Genomic DNA, 16,253 nt, shown 5'->3' with positions numbered 1-16,253 from the left:
ACTCTTTGTAGCATCAGATTTATTTTTCTCTCACTCTTACTCAGGGTGTTAAAGGAGAACTGAAAGACCGGCTTTTTCAGTCAAGGCTGACAACCTAATAATTGAGCTTTTTCAACTTCTAGATTCATTGGAGGTTAACTGGAGATAAGATTCTCATAGACATTCCTGACCAGGCTGGCTTCAAACTGAGATCCTCAGATCTCAGCATCCAGAGTAGACAAGATTATAAGTGTGAACCACCAATACCCAGCTAATAAATGTTCACTTTTAAGATTGAGACCTCATACTCTTCGCCTTAGGTTTATGTCCTAAATAATCTTTCAGATATTTAGAGCAAAAATAATCATTTCTATGTACTCCATAATGATCTCTTGCTGAGAAAGTAATTGCCTTCATTTAAGTGTATATATCAATGAATAATGATGAGATTGCTTTCAATTAAATGAATACTCATGCAGAAATGCTCTGATATGCCCACAGAGATTGGGAAAGGTGATGTTTCCCGATAATAAAATTTTCAAAGCTATAATTTATCTGTTATAGTAATCTTTAATGTAGACAATTCTTTTTCTTTCATTTTTAACAATAAAAACAAAATAGCAAATGTATTAACCTTTTCTCTATGTACATCTGTATTTTTATGAATGACTCTTGTTCTGCCTACCAGTCTACCATATGTTTAAAATGAGGCTCAATTTCCCAGCAAGTTTGTGGTTGCTAAATTGTCTTGGAGTTAATGTTTTAGTGGGAATTTTTTGCCAATCTGATGCTACCTTTTGGAAGCATATACCTCTCAAGCTAGTAGGATTCAACAACATTTTTAAGACAGAAAAATGAGTAGAAATGAGGGTAGGAAAGAGGAAAATCACATGAAAACACTTACTGAGTAACATTTTAGAAAATCAAATATTGTGCTGTGGACAAAGTTCTGTGGCATCTCAAGATTCTAACATCTGACTTTTTACCTAAATTGGAATGCAGGCAGGGAACTGCCAGATGGCATCGGTGTACAACCAGGCAGAAGGACTTCTGTCTAAGGGGCTACGTGGGGATGGGAGACAGGTGATATCAACAGAATGTGAATTAAATTTTGCACACATAATAACTCAAGTGTAAAAAGAATGCTGTGCATAAATCCCAAGGGAAAATCGCCTAAACCATTGTTTGACTTGCTGCTCTGAACCTTTCTACAACCTTGTTTATTTCTGGAAGGTGTGTGTGTGTGTGTGTCTGTGTGTGTGTGTGTGTGTGTGTGTGTGTGTGTGTGTGTTTGAAAAATTCTCAGACATAACAATTAAATGTACTGGATTTAACACATGAGGAGACTGGGAGTAAACTTCAGGGACCAGAGGTAGATGGCACATGAGATCCCAATGAGATTCACAGCAGTGTTTAAAAACATTTGATTTCCACATCCTTAGAAAGAGGCTAAATTATGTTCCTGATGTTGATGTACAGAAGATCAGACAGTTACCTACTAGGGCTCTCATGTTGGTGCTTAACAGGGATAGGAGTGAGGGGAAGTGGTCATGTTGGGGGCCAGGTTAGGGATACCGATGTGATGGAAAGATAAAGAAAAACAGGGTAATAGGTGGCTAACTGAAGTCACACTGGCTCTAGTCTGAAAAATCATGGCTCTGCTCCTGTCTTCATGACAAATATGGAATAGAGAATTGGGTACTCCCTAGGAGTCTCTTGTGGACACTTGGAGGCTGCCGTGGAAGGACTGTGGCAGTAGGTCGTTCTCTCAGGAGAGAGGATGCATCAGAAGTAGAGCTGTAGAGAGACAAAAGAGAGTATTCAGAGGCTGTGAAGACAATCTGGAGACAGGGATGTCAGTGTTGGTTATTGCACACATGCAGGACCAATCGAAGGAATGTTAGAACTTTAATACTTTGGAAGACATCAAAGGAAACACAGTGATAGTAGCCACTATAAGACCTCTCTTCTCTGGGAAAGAACTCTCATTACAAAAGAGCATATTACTTCATAAAGATTATAAAATAAGAATAAGCTCATTGTCTCACATCATAGAAATAAAATACAACTGAAAAGTAAAGTACAAGTTAAATGGATCTTAATTTGAAATTCTTGGGACCAGAAGTAGTTTGGTTTTGGAATTGTTTTTGGAATTTTGAATATTTACATATATATAATAAGGTATCTTGGAGAATAGATGTAAAACTTAATACACAATTCATTTACGCTTCATATGCATCCTACACACATAGCTCAAAGATCATTTTATTTGATATTTTTGGTAGGATTCTGCTTTAATTGCAGATCACATGATATCAAGTATGAATGTTTTCCAGAGTGGTATCATGTTAGTACTTAAAAACTTTAGCATTTTAGGGCTTCTCAGATAACAGATTTTGATAGGGATGCTGAATTTGTAGTACTGATCTATGAGTAATATACAGAGCTATTTTTTTTTTTTTTGGCCAGTCCTGGGGCTTGGACTCTGGGCCTGAGCACTGTCCCTGGCTTCTTTTTGCTCAAGGCTAGCACTCTGCCACTTGAGCCACAGTGCCACTTCTGGCCATTTTCTGTATATGTGGTGCTGGGGAATCAAACCCAGGGCCTCATGTATATGAGGCAGGCACTCTTGCCACTAGGCCATATCCCCAGCCCTCAGAGCTATTTTATAATGAAAATGTCTCATGTTTTAAAACTATGGTATATACAGACTATAGATACTATCTAGCAATGAAAGAAAATAAGCCACTAAGCCTCAAAAATGCATAATGGAACCATAAGTAAAAACAAATCTAGTCTAGAAAAGCTATATACTATATGTGGCCAACTATCTGACACTCAAAGGCAAGAGTACAACGACAGTACAAAACTAGTGGATACTGGAATTCAGGGCAAGTGTAGAACTGGAGGCAAGATGACTAGGTGGAAAAAATAGATTTTTCGTCAGTGAAGCTTTTGCTTGTGATACTAGAGTGGTGAATATATGTTATTATATGCTGTTAAAACAGTAGAATTCACCACATAGAAAGTATGTCAAGTATAAACTATGGTTATAATTTTAGAGAATAATAATAATGTATTGATTCTGGCCATAGTAGTACAAGAAGTTAAAAACTATGAAAATTGTGTGTGTTGAGAGAGGACACTTATGTGTGGCAATTCCTTGTAGTCCTGTACTGTATTTCTTTAAACTCAAATCTCTTCTGAAGTATAATCTTTATCAAAATATTTAAAAATTTTTATTTCATATGAATCTCTGGTAAGGATAAAAACTCAGATCTGTGTCCTCCAAACCAAGTAGAGAGTGGGAATAACGGTTTAGTAATCAATAGCCTCATTGCTACCCAAGACTGGAACCACTGTGGGAGAGAAAATGAATTCTAGTCACTTTCTCCCATTATCAGGGCCTGAAAGTCCTCTGGTTCATTCTGGAGTTTCACCATCTTCAGCTTGAAGAGTTTCATGGAGAAGACAGCAAGCGCAGTGCCCCTTCTGTCATCTGCTCTTCATTCAGCAACTTCCTGGGTTGTGTTTTGAGGAGACAGTTGTTAGGGTTCTGATTTATAAGGTGTGTTTACATTTGGCTCTGAAGTTTGCTTGTGGGACAGGCTGACTCAATTCTTTTCCGTTTCTTTCTCTGGCATGGAATAGAAAATGAAAAGCATATAATTATATTCATTTCAGGAATTCTTTTTTTGAAAATGCAGACCAAATAACTTCCTTTAGTGGTTACTTCTCAGAGAAGCGAAATAATGGAAAAATAAATGGTATATTCATGTTTATAAAGCACAATCTTAAAAATAAATTTTTGTGTTATCAATGCCTATGTACATCTAATCATACAAAATAATATTTATCTAAATAAATACAGGAAATGGAAACAAGAGTATTTTTTCTCTTTCGGGTTGTGTCCTCTTTTTTGTTGTTGTCCTGTTTGTTCTTCTATATGCTTTTGGAAGTGTAAGGGGAGACACCAAAATGGAGAGGCAAAGGGTGAACAAATGCAGCAGTGGTATTCACTAGACATGATGTTGAAAATCAACTCTACAACTTGTGGGAGGGGGAAAACTTGGATAAAGCGATACAGTTTGGATAATTCTGTTTTCCAGACAGAAATGTACTCTTGATATGGAAACAAGAGGGATTGTTGTTGTTGTTTCGTAGTTAAGGGTTTGCAGTTATTGCTTTTGTCTTTTTTCTCCTCCTCTGTTTCATTCCCTGTGGTCCCAGCGTCTAATTTCAGCACCCTTTGTCTTGTATATAAGTTGATCTGATTTGGGGACAGGGAAGGGAATGGCAGAAGGTGGGACAAAGCATGAACCAATGCAACAGTGCTATGCACTACACACTCTGTAGGAAATGAACTTTACAAGAGGGGGAAGGGGAGTCAGGGCTGAAGGAAGGCATCAGAAAACTTAGGTAACTGTAACCCCCCTGGACATCACTTTAACAATAAATTTTTTTTAAAAAGAAAAAAAATAGATGTACTCTTTACCTGACTTATGTAACCGGAACTCCTCTGTAGATCACCCTTATAATAACAGTAAAACATTTTTTAAATGCTTATGCCAACAACATGTGGCCTGTGTCTAAAAAGTGGAGACACCTGGCTGGAGGCATTGTGGGAGCTTTCCACATCTCATCATGAAGGGAGAAATCCAACCCACATGGGTCCCGTGAAACACACCCTAAATAGAACTTTCTTCTGCTTTTGTTTTTACTTTGTTTTGCTTTAATACTAGCTCTGCTCTTGACTTGCCAGCCTTTTCTCTTTTAATCTTCAATCCCACGGAAGCTGATTCAGAGTGAGATGTAGCTGAGGACAGATAGGTAGCTGGAATGGCCTTTCACCAAGATTTCCAGGGGAGCCATGTTCAGAAGCATATACCTTTTTCACATGAAGAAAATTAACTTGACAGAAGCCACTGAGACATCTTGCAAATCCAGGCTGATAGAACTAGCATTTTAAATGAAACACAGTCTGTGAATCAGCAATCAACTGTAGTTATCTGTCAGCTCCAAAGAGCAAAATTCTAATTGTACAGCAGCTAGGGATGGGATTTCAAAGCTGTCTTCCAATTGCAGAGTTGCCACAGCTCTCAGGACAAAGTCACCTCTGGTGTCACATAATTATAACATTTGTAGATCAGGTTAAAAAGAGGCCAGTGGGCAAAAGCTCTGAGCAGAAAATGTTGCATTTATATGCTTCTCTGAAGTGGCTGGAGACTGATATGCTGAATGAATGTTAGCAAATGGTCAACTACAGAGTAAACCTATTAATGTATCTATTGTCCTTGGTCATAGCTATCATTAATTAAGTAACTTAAAAATTTCCAGTTCTACCAGGTACCTGTGGCTCATACCTGCAATCTTAGCTACTGTGGAGTCTGAGTTCTGAGGTCTATGAATCATGGTTCTAAGTCAGACTGGGTAGGAAAAGTCCATGAGACTCTTATTCCAGTTGAATACCAAAAAGCCTAGAGGAGAGCTGTGGCTCAATTAGTAGAGAACTCGCTTTGAGAACAAAAGCTCGGGGACAGGGACAGCACCCAGACCCTGAGTTCAAGCCCTAGGACCAACACACACACACACACACACACACACACACACACACACACACACACACACTTCCCTGTTTTCCAGAAAAAGTGATTTTTTTTTTTTTTTTTTTTTTTTTTTTTTTTTTTTTTTTGCTGGTGAATGTGACAGAGAGAAGGGACATCTTGATAGTCCAAAAAGAAGCTCCCAACACTTCATCTTGAACCCTCCATAGTTTATGCTCTTCTCTGGTATACACATTTAAATGTATTATAATTGCTCTTTATTTTCAGACATATTCTTGCTTATGTAGATTAGTCTGTCTTTGAACTCATGATCCTTCTGTCTCTACATCCTGAGTGCTGAGACTGCATGTACCACCATGCCTAGATTGTAATTTATTTTTATCATTTGTGTCTACCCACAAAGGAATTGCTGATACAATATCTGTAATAACTATATCATTTATTGAGTATAGGAATTTTAAAAATATCTCTTATTTGGCCCTTACAATGTTACTTTGCAGTCACAGAAGTCCCTGAAAGGCTTATTGATGTTCTGATGCTGGATCCCACTCTAAGAGTTTTCACTCAGTAGATTCAGGGTGAGGCCAGAGAACACACTAGTGGAAATTTCCCAGGCAACTTGCAAGGATGAGTGGGATTGAAATAGATGGCAAGGAGGATGACAGAAGAGAATGACATTGTTCAAGATGCATTGCATTCATGAACTGTCAAGTTCTAAGGCTTGGACTCAGGGCCTGAGCACTGTCCCTGGCTTCTTTTTGCTCAAGACTAGCACTCTACTACTTGAGCCACAGTGCCATTTCTGGCTTTTTCTGTGTATGTGGTACTGAGGAATCAAACCCAGGGCGTCATGCATGCTGAGCAAGCATTCTACCACTAAGTCACATTCCTAGAAATGTCAAAGATAAATTTTAACAAATAAAAATGAAGTTCCCAGATAAGGATTACCCTGGTTCATGATCACACCTTGAGACCCCCTGACCTACATAATTAGTGATAGAAATGGTCATTGGTCATAAGCCTGGGTAACTCTGAAGCCCACACTCTTGCCACAGCATGACCCACACCCAAGGTCACATGACTCCCCAGAACACTTTGGGAATTGCTGGATGATTGTTTAACCTAGGCCTCCCCACCCCACACACCCCAACTCTTCTTTAAATAATTACCTTCTGCTAGTCTCAGCTCCAAATTTCCTTTCTTCAGAGAGTCTTTCAACAAAATAATTTGAACATCGATTCAAGTTTATTTGCTCAATATCTATGTCTGCCTCCCAAACCCCAAGGAGCTTATGGTCTTCATCTCTTTGTCTCTTCTGTTTGTCATTGGACAGAATCACATTTCAGCTCCTTCTAGAATGTGGCCTTTAGGAAGTACTCAAAGAATGAAGAGGTGGATGTAGTCAGCTCTTAGTGACTAAGTTTAATCAAGAAACTTAGAAAGTTTTTTCTTAGTTTTAGCCTGTATTAGCTATGGGGAATTAGGTCAGTGTTTACACATTTTTAAGAAGCCTCTTATTTGTAAATTATGGACAATGATTTTGAAAGTCTTACATCCTGAGTATTTCTCAAGCAATTTCATGAAAGTGATGCTTTAGAAGTATACCTTCCTCCACTCCCCCCCACCCCCCATAGATCCCATAACTACAAGGAGCTCATAACTTTCACAGTATTACAGGTGAATTGAACTGGCTTTCTAAGATACAGTGAATTTTACACTCCATTGAACTTTACTCCATTGCTTGTTTACTGAAGAATACAGAAATGCTTTTGTTGTTAAGACAGAGACTTGAAAATGCTCTCATGATAGCCTAACATGTTCTATGTTTTAAATATTAAGACAAAGAGGAACAACATTTAAATGGAGGACAGACATGTGCCATTTGCTTTGAAAAATTATCTGAGATTTCATTTGCCCACTGAATTCTTTCTCACAGAACTCTGTAGTAGGTTGAATTGTGACATTCTAGCAGAAGTGCCAATGAGCAGTCATTTATAAATCTCATCTTCTGAAAGATCACACAAATATAGAAGTAGTGAGAGGGCAGATTAATTAAAATACATGGTGCTGTTTTACTTTTTAACTAGGCAATCAGCCATTTACTATTTTTAGTTCACAAACACCCAAATAGGTAGCATATTACTTACATGTCAATGATGATAATTATAAGAAATTCAATGTTAAATAGTCCTATGTTTTTAACCTAGGCCATTGTTCATGTCATTTTTCACTTAAAGGAAAGACACAGCTGAAAGGAGAATAATCCAAAATTCCCCCTTGGTGAATTCTAAGCAGCTCTCACTCTTTGTGTTTGAATCACAGGCTTAAATGGTGGGAACTTTATGCTGTCAACATTTTCCCTAAGGTAGTACAAGAAGCCTGGGATAGAATCTTTTGGCTTTGTGTTTCAGAGTTCAACATTTGTAAAACAACAAAACTGTGTATGAGAAAGAGCAGATGGATTCTAGAGGACGCTTATGTTAAAAACTTTCAAGGGGAAATATTTTTGAATGGTTTCTTGTTCAAAAATGTGCCCATAGAGACAATGTTGTTTACAGATCCTACTTCCTGGATTTTGCTTCCCCTGAAGGTGAAACTTAATAGGTCTGGTTGGGCAAGGAGTCAGACCAATAAAAATCTAGGCCCTTGTCTCTTTGCTCCTGGAGAAAGCCAAATGTAGATAGATCCACAAGACATTTATTATATACTCTTCATGTGTGTCCAATTGAGAACATTAGCTGTCAGATGACAGATAACAGATTGTTTACTGCAAGCAGCGATGTCTGTCATACCTCTGATTTAGAACACTGGGCATTCTTCAACCATTTGTTACTGCTATTGGTTAATCCAAGAAACAATAGAGAAGATGTGCATGACGAAAGACTATTTTGCAAAAAGCAGTGCTCACGAAAACCGCTCCCACCTACAAAGGCAGCTAAGGTTCTGCCTTTCTGAACAGCTCATGATTGTTCTGAGGACCGTGCAGATGTCCTGACAGGAAACCCACTGCATCTTGGAACTCACCTCTGTCCCTTAGAGTTGAGAAGTACCTTGGAAAGCAGCAAGAGAGTGTCTTCCCTGAGGCCCCGAGGAGACCACTGGCTGACCATATTTAAGCCTTGACTTTCTAATTTAGAGAAGTTTCTTGCAAACATCATTCCATTCCAATGAGAGAGAGCAGGAGGGTGGACCTAGGAGAAGAGAAACAGAGGTACCTTGTTAGAAAAGAATATGAGCTCTGAGTAAATTCCAGCTCCTATAACAAATTCTCAGTAAAGACAGATGCTAGGCTCAGCGTTCTCTCTTTGTTGCTAATACTAACTCAGAACATTCTCAGCTTAGCTTCTTAAAATTGCTTTCTCTGAGGTTCTCTGGGTTTTGAAACAAGACCACTCCCTACTTCACCACTATCTCTTTCCATACTCATCCAGAATCTCCTAGAGGGACAGTCAAATATTCAATCTGTGGAAAATGAAGGTTGAGCACCTACCACTGCCCTTCAACGCTGCCAGCCCATTGAGAGCGTGGAATCTCGGCAGGTAGTGCCAAAGTGCATGGTATATATGAGTTGCTTTGATGAGCTAGACACCAGGTTTCTGCCAGAGATCACTCATATGTCACGTTTTCTTCAGTCTCTCAGTCCCTAGTTTTGTATATCCCCTTCTGGTTGCCTTTAATTACCCTCCATTCTCTTTCCTCCTCCCATGCTTCCTCTTTCCCTTCTTACCCTATACCCAGGGCTTCCTCAACCCATCCCTGTGTATACTACTCAATATTCCCACATATCACCTCTGCCTTTCTCCTACTTGGTATCCCGGAGCATAAACATGCCTGCTGGATTAAAAATGTGTATAAAAAATGTGCTAAGGACAGAGAAATTCCAATTATGTGAAAGGTAAAATTTCAGGCACATTAAATTGAATATATTGTATTTAAGCAAGGACTGAGACATGAGTCAAATAACATTCAGAATTAGAAGAGGTCCAGAGAGGTTCCCCAGGCAGAGTGCACAGCGAACTCTGAGAAGCCCAGCATGGAAACAAAGCCAGGAAATCACCTGATTGGCTCCAGCAAGGCATCTGCCTTATTTGATTATGATAGGAGGACCTGGCTCCCTGGGATTGATGCAGCCTGGTGAGTTTATAAAGTATTCATGTAACTAAGGAAGGATTCCTCATGTACTAAGTTGGGTTGTAGTTTGTTAAGTAGGAAACTCCAGGTAGTTAACTCCTAATTACACACACACACACACACACACACACACACACACACAGGGAGTATGTGTTCGTATGTATGCCTCTGAATGTGTGTGTATATATGAATATCTATGTAACATATTATAGATATTGTATTTGTTATATGTGTATATACTTTATTCAAGTGTTACCAAGGGTCATCTCTAATTATAGGATTATTGGAGATATTTCCTCTCCTTCTTGTATAGTTTTCTAATGTACACAATTAAAAAACAAAAGTAGGGGCTGGGGATATAGCCTAGCGGCAAGGGTGCCTGCCTCGGATACACGAGGCCCTAGGTTCGATTCCCCAGCACCACATATACAGAAAACGGCCAGAAGCGGCGCTGTGGCTCAAGTGGCAGAGTGCTAGCCTTGAGCGGGAAGAAGCCAGGGACAGTGCTCAGGCCCTGAGTCCAAGGCCCAGGACTGGCCAAAAAAAAAAAAAAAAAGTATTATGCTCACCAAGTTATCTGATAAACTACAGTAAACAAAAACTCATTCTTCTCTTGAGATTATGATTTGAATGTGTGTATATGCACATGCGTGCACACACTGGGACTGAGGCCTGACATCAGGGCCTCAAACTCACTTTGGATTTTCACTCCCAGCTGGCATTTTACCCTTGAGCCAGGCCTCTAGTCTAGCACTCTGCTGTTTACTTGAAGATTTAGTCTTGTGCTCCGGTTAGTTGTTGAACTGCATTCCTCTAGGTCTCAGCCTCCTGAGTACCTTGGATTACAAGTGTGAGTCTGGAACTTTAAATTATTTTCATCCGTGTATCTGTTTCTTATCAAACACATGACATTTTGTTTGGATTCAGCTTGACATGACTGGAGTCGTCTTAAAGTTGTCACCATCACAATCTCCCCTTGAGAAAAGTTGTTTTTTCCTGCATATTTTCTCATCATACTATAAATACACAAACCACCAGAGTTATATGTGGAGCCTTACCACTGTACCCTACACTACCAGGACTATGCCTATGTCTTCTATATTAGCTGCAGATAAACTCTGTACATGTAGCTCAGATCAAGTCCCTTTGGTCTTCACCACTACATACACCCTCTTTCTCTTATCCAGATTGTAGGAATCCACTTGATTCTCTTGCCAAATGGAATCCTGCTTCTCTAGGTAAATTGTCAATAATCTGCACTCTATGCAATCCAGGATCTATCTACCTATTCCTTCAAACTTACCTTTGGGGTGTTTCTCAAACCCTGAGACTGGGTTTTCTGGTAAAAAAAAACCTTATTTGGAACTTTATTTGGAGGCATTCAGTTCTTCATTCAGAGATTTATGTTCCATTGTGAAGTCTTAATTCTTGTAATTACTGTTTTGCAAACAGTAAAATGTGTATTAAGTAAGTCATGATTCATAAAATAATGTTTCAATTAACAACAGACCATATTTACAACCATATATGTCAGATAGCTGAGGTATACCTAGAACCTAGGTTGGTGTGATCCCAAAATCACTCAGCATACATTTCTCAGGATGCAATCTAGCACTAGCATATTGGATACATTTCAATTAAACCCAGTATCTAATAAATACTAAAAGTACCGAGACACATTTGTTTCATTGAAGTAAAGATAATTTCTATCATATATGTAGGAAATGTTAGCATTATTTTCTCTTATATTTTGTAGTAAAGAAGTTTGAATGCATAATAACAGAAGAATTCTGTATACCATATACCTAATATTTAGTAGATTCTACATTAACATTTTGCTTTATGATATATCTTTAAATTTATGTACACCTTCATTTATCCATCAGTTTATTTTAAATGCACTAATTATGAGCTTTCATGGACCTTGCAGAGACAAATGGAAATGTTAAGTATCCAGCCAAATGACTTGATTGTAAGATGATCAAACAGGGTAAGTCAATTAATACACTATGTCTTAAGTCAGTTAATATAATAAGATCTTAATTACATCTTTGACTGTGGAACTAAATTTTAGTTCCCAATTTTTAATGTCTTTACTCTATTTTGACCTGATCTATTTTTTCAATTTACCTCAAAAATAAAATATTTTGCTATCTCCAAAAAAATAAGTAACTTCTGAAAAGATTATTTTTAAGTACCATATTTATACGTTTTGTCTGATTAAAAGCATGTTCCATGGAAACATACAACTTATTTTAATATGAATAGCATTTTGTCTATAATTTTTCTTTAAAATACCTTTATTAAAACAGGGACATTGCTACCTTATCAGCATATATCAATTGTTTTCAATTTTTATACCAAAACTATTTAAATCATACCCTTAAAGTATGCATAATAACATAAGAATTTCAGTTCCAGTTATCCCTCTTACTTTTATCAAACTCATTCACTATTCTGGCATTCTTTTGATTTTTCAGATAAAGTATCCCAACTTTTGGAGTGTTTGGTACGTTCTAAGATAACAGAAATATTAATTGGAAAAATATGTTGGTATAGTCACTGCATTTTTTAACTTAGTTGCACAGGTTGTTTTAAGACACTAGGCACATGAATATCTTTCCCTCAAAGATTTCCAAATAATTCTGGTTTTCAATAAGAGTGACTTATTTAAAAAATTATCTAGGTTATCACTGAAAATTCAGATTCCTTGGGACTTTAAGGAGTAGTTTCAATGGTCTCTCCTTAAGGGATTCTTAAATTTTAACAATCTCATCAAGTGATTTAGAAAGCACAGACAATTTGGTCACTAAAACATTTTGCATTTCCTTAATATGTAATTTTGAAAAATCAAGAAGTCAATATGTGATTAACCCTAAACACCATTTTTGGAAGATTAATTGGTACTTTGGCTGATAATTAACCATGACAACCAAATAATTTTTACTTTGAAAGTAGAAATTGAGAGACTCTGCAGGAAGAGTGTATTTGTGTATTACCTTCTGCTAATGACTTCTGAAATCATTGTAAGTACTCACTGAAGTAAGATTAGTAAATTTTTCCACTTATTTCAGAAGTCATCCTGGAATTAATGAGAGGAAACTTTGCCTATTTTGTGGAAGTGAGCATAAGGTTGAGGAAACTCTGAAATGTTGGGCTAGGTTTACTTTTCAGTTGCCCATACTCTCTAAAGGAAGTTTAGGTGTCTGTTACTCTAAAATGGTTCAGTGCATTTGAAATAACTTAAAATGCATAGCATTTTCTTTCCTTGTATAGTCATTTCATTTGAAATAGTATTGAAAGAGGTTTCATCTTCATACTAACAACCAGTACTCCAACTTTCTGGACTCTGGCTGGGTGTCTTACAGTTTAATTTCATCCTAACTACCTGGAATGAGGATAAGATCTCACAGCCTCCACTTCATGGTTGGCCCAAATTCCAGGCCACTGGAACTTCTGACTGAGTAATGACAAGCTCAAGGGGTTCCCTCCACTACCTCCTCATTTTCAATTATTTGCTAACAGAAGCTTAGGAAGCAGTTGGCATGCATTTATCAATTAATTACAAAGGATACTAAAATGATTCAAATGAACCATCAAATCAATAGGTACAGAGGGCAAGGTCCAGAAGAATCCCTTGGGCAGGAGCGTTTTTCCTGGCTTGTGGTAGATATGGTATTAGCTCTCTGAACCCTGTCATTTAGGGGCTTTTATGGAGGTTTACCATATGAAAATTATGGTTGATTATTAGTTCCAGCTATTACCTTTTCTCCATCCTATATATCACTGGCTGTAATCAGTTTGTTCTTTCTGTCTGTACTTTCCCATCCTCAAGCCATCAAAGGCCATCAAGAGTCAACCTCATTATGTAAATGATATTCCTAATGCTCTGGGACTTTGAAGAGCTTAGAAGTTCATTGCTAAGAACCAGGAGCAAAGGTCAGAGATGGATTTCTTAATTTAGCTTCCTAGATTATTTGATTGTCAATGGGAAGCCCGTCTAGAATAAGAATTAGATTTTGGAACTTGATAGGCCCTTAGAACTAATTCTTGTCTTGTCTCGTGTTCTCATTTCATAGATAAGAAAACTAAAGCTGAGACTCCTGGATTGATTTGCCAAGTTTGCCACAGAGGGTCAGCTCGAAGCTTTTAATGAATGAAGCACTTCTTCAATGTCCAAGCTACCCACACCCATAATCAATGCTCTTTGTGGTTTAAAGTCAGACTATACATTCTTAATTTGGTTTGTTGTGCTCTAGGCTTCAAGTTGACATTTCAATTTAATTTAGGTCTTTCTAATTTCTAGAGTCTTAATGTTACTTGATTTTTTTTAGTGCTGTATATAAATTGTTCTCTTTGCTTCCAAAGTAAATTCAGTACCTGAAAGAAAATGTTCTCCCACTCATTTAATTAGAAAGGTCCAGAACATGTTACAAATGTATTGGATTTCATGTTATTTCTACTATATTAAGACAAAATCTCACAAAATTCTGTATTCGTTTTTAAACACATGAGTAAATTAATCTCTTTGTAAAATAGAAATAAGTCAATTCCTCGTTCTACTCCTTTAGCCCAAAGTTAATATGATTTGATGTGTAATAGCCTGAGCATATCTATGTTTAAATGAAAGCAAAGAAACACTTCAAAATCTAATCCACATGGAAAGACTTGGAAGAAATCACACTAAGTGAAGTGATCCAGACCCAGAGAAACATACTCTATAGTTTCTCTCACTGGCAATAATTAGTAAATATCTAGAATAGTCCTAACAGATGATCATACTAGCTCAATAGCTGTGCACGTATGATCACATAAGATGATGCTAAGTGAAATGAGCTCCAAGTTATAGAAATAAGTGGTTTATCATTGTTGCTATTTTCAACATACTATGTGAAATTATGCCTTTTTCTTTTGTTTTCTTCCCAATGGATTAGCCTCTGGTGTCACTGTATTTGATTTTGGTACCCTGGGTACTGTATATACATTGACCTGAACCAGGGAAGGGAAGGGGAACATCAAAATGGTGAGACAAAGGGTAAAAGGTGAGCCAATGCAACAGCAATACTTACAAGACAGTATGCTGTAAACCAACTGTGTAACTCAGGGGTTGGGGGAACTGGAGAGGAGGGTAGGTGGGAGGAAAATGAGGGAAAAGGTAACAAGTTTGACAAGAAATGTACTCACTGCCTTATCTATGTAACTGTAACCTCTCTGTACATCACCTTGACAATAAAAATAAAATATAAATTTTGAAAGATGCAAAAAATCTAATCTAAGTAGCAGTGATGAGAATGAATGTTAATCATATCAATATTATGGCTATCATCATTAAGACTTAGTCAGTAACTGTCTATGTGATCTGAGTCCACTCTCATTTCCCTCATATGTGATCACAGCATGCTATCGTTATATGGGAATTGGATCATGAGATGCAGAGAAGCCATATTTTGACAGATTCAGTTGGAAGTCTTTATTAGAAAGCCAGTAACTGCAGGTGGACACACATGTCGCCCAAAAAGTTCCAGCCTCGAACGCACTTAATACTGTTGGGAAACTGAACCATGAGAGTAGTAAACAAAGAGCGGTCAAACAATCTCAACAAACCAGATCAACTCTAATAGACAGTTGAAGATGGATACCATGGTGACCTGAGGAGAATGGAGAGATACAAGGCACGGCAGGCATGATGGCAGTTGAGGTGAAGGGAGAGTTTAGGCTTGCCTATTGTCTAGGTATGGGAATAGGGAAGTGAATTTCACCTCTAAATATTGAGACGTTCCCATCATCCATCCAGATGCAAAGATTGTGCCAGTTAGATCCAGTATCCATATTTCACTATGCGCTTGTTGGCACCAGTCTGAGTTATGAATGCAGTTTCATTTCCTAGACTGTGATTGAGAATGTGAACTCTAATTCTAATACAAATAATCTAAGCTTATGAGCCTATTTATTTTAGGAAATAGCATGGCAGACTACAACATAAGGTTAATTCCCACAAACAAATAGATTGGCAAAAAGTAGAATTCATACCAGGAATCAGAATGACTACATTTTATATGCCTCTATGTTAATTCATACATATCCTCTAATTTTGTCTTTACTGTTTAAAAAATTATTTTTCACAAATCACAAGATTACTGCTTCAAGAACTTCAATTGACTTTGTGAGAAAACAACACATATATCAGTTGTAGATGCTCCAAGCTAAGACTCACCATGAGTTTGAACTGGAGCTTTCTCAAGTCACAGTTTTGACATCAAACAAGTTATTCACTTGTATCATCTCCTTTTCTATAAAACAATATTATGCATTTCATAAATTCATATTACAATAGACTAAAAATACAATAAATAAGGAAATCCTAAGCTCTAAGCCTGGTATGGATAAGCATCAATAAAGTTATGATACTTCAAGATTTCATTTGGTGACAACTCATTTTGCTATAACATTTATGTCAAAGAACAGTTTGTTGATGATTACATTAGTGCTCTTTTGAGGTCAATAAAAGGCCTGAATCAACATCAAAACATTTATATTTCAATAGGTGAAATCCACCAGGAAACAGTTTCAAAATTCAGA

General features: G+C 37.4%; 1 long non-coding RNA gene across 1 annotated transcript; it reads right to left on the bottom strand.

The window, feature by feature from the left end:
- Positions 1-337: 337 nt before the first annotated feature.
- Positions 338-14,551, bottom strand: LOC125361045. Its single transcript, XR_007212863.1, has 3 exons — positions 14,357-14,551; positions 8,551-8,555; positions 338-349 (listed from the first exon to the last, which is right to left on the bottom strand). It is a non-coding gene; the product is annotated as an uncharacterized LOC125361045 (long non-coding RNA).
- Positions 14,552-16,253: the final 1,702 nt, after the last annotated feature.

The sequence above is a fragment of the Perognathus longimembris genome, chromosome 12 (assembly GCF_023159225.1).
Source record: "Perognathus longimembris pacificus isolate PPM17 chromosome 12, ASM2315922v1, whole genome shotgun sequence".
NCBI lineage: Eukaryota > Metazoa > Chordata > Mammalia > Rodentia > Heteromyidae > Perognathus > Perognathus longimembris.
This window is presented reverse-complemented; position numbering and strand designations above follow the sequence as displayed.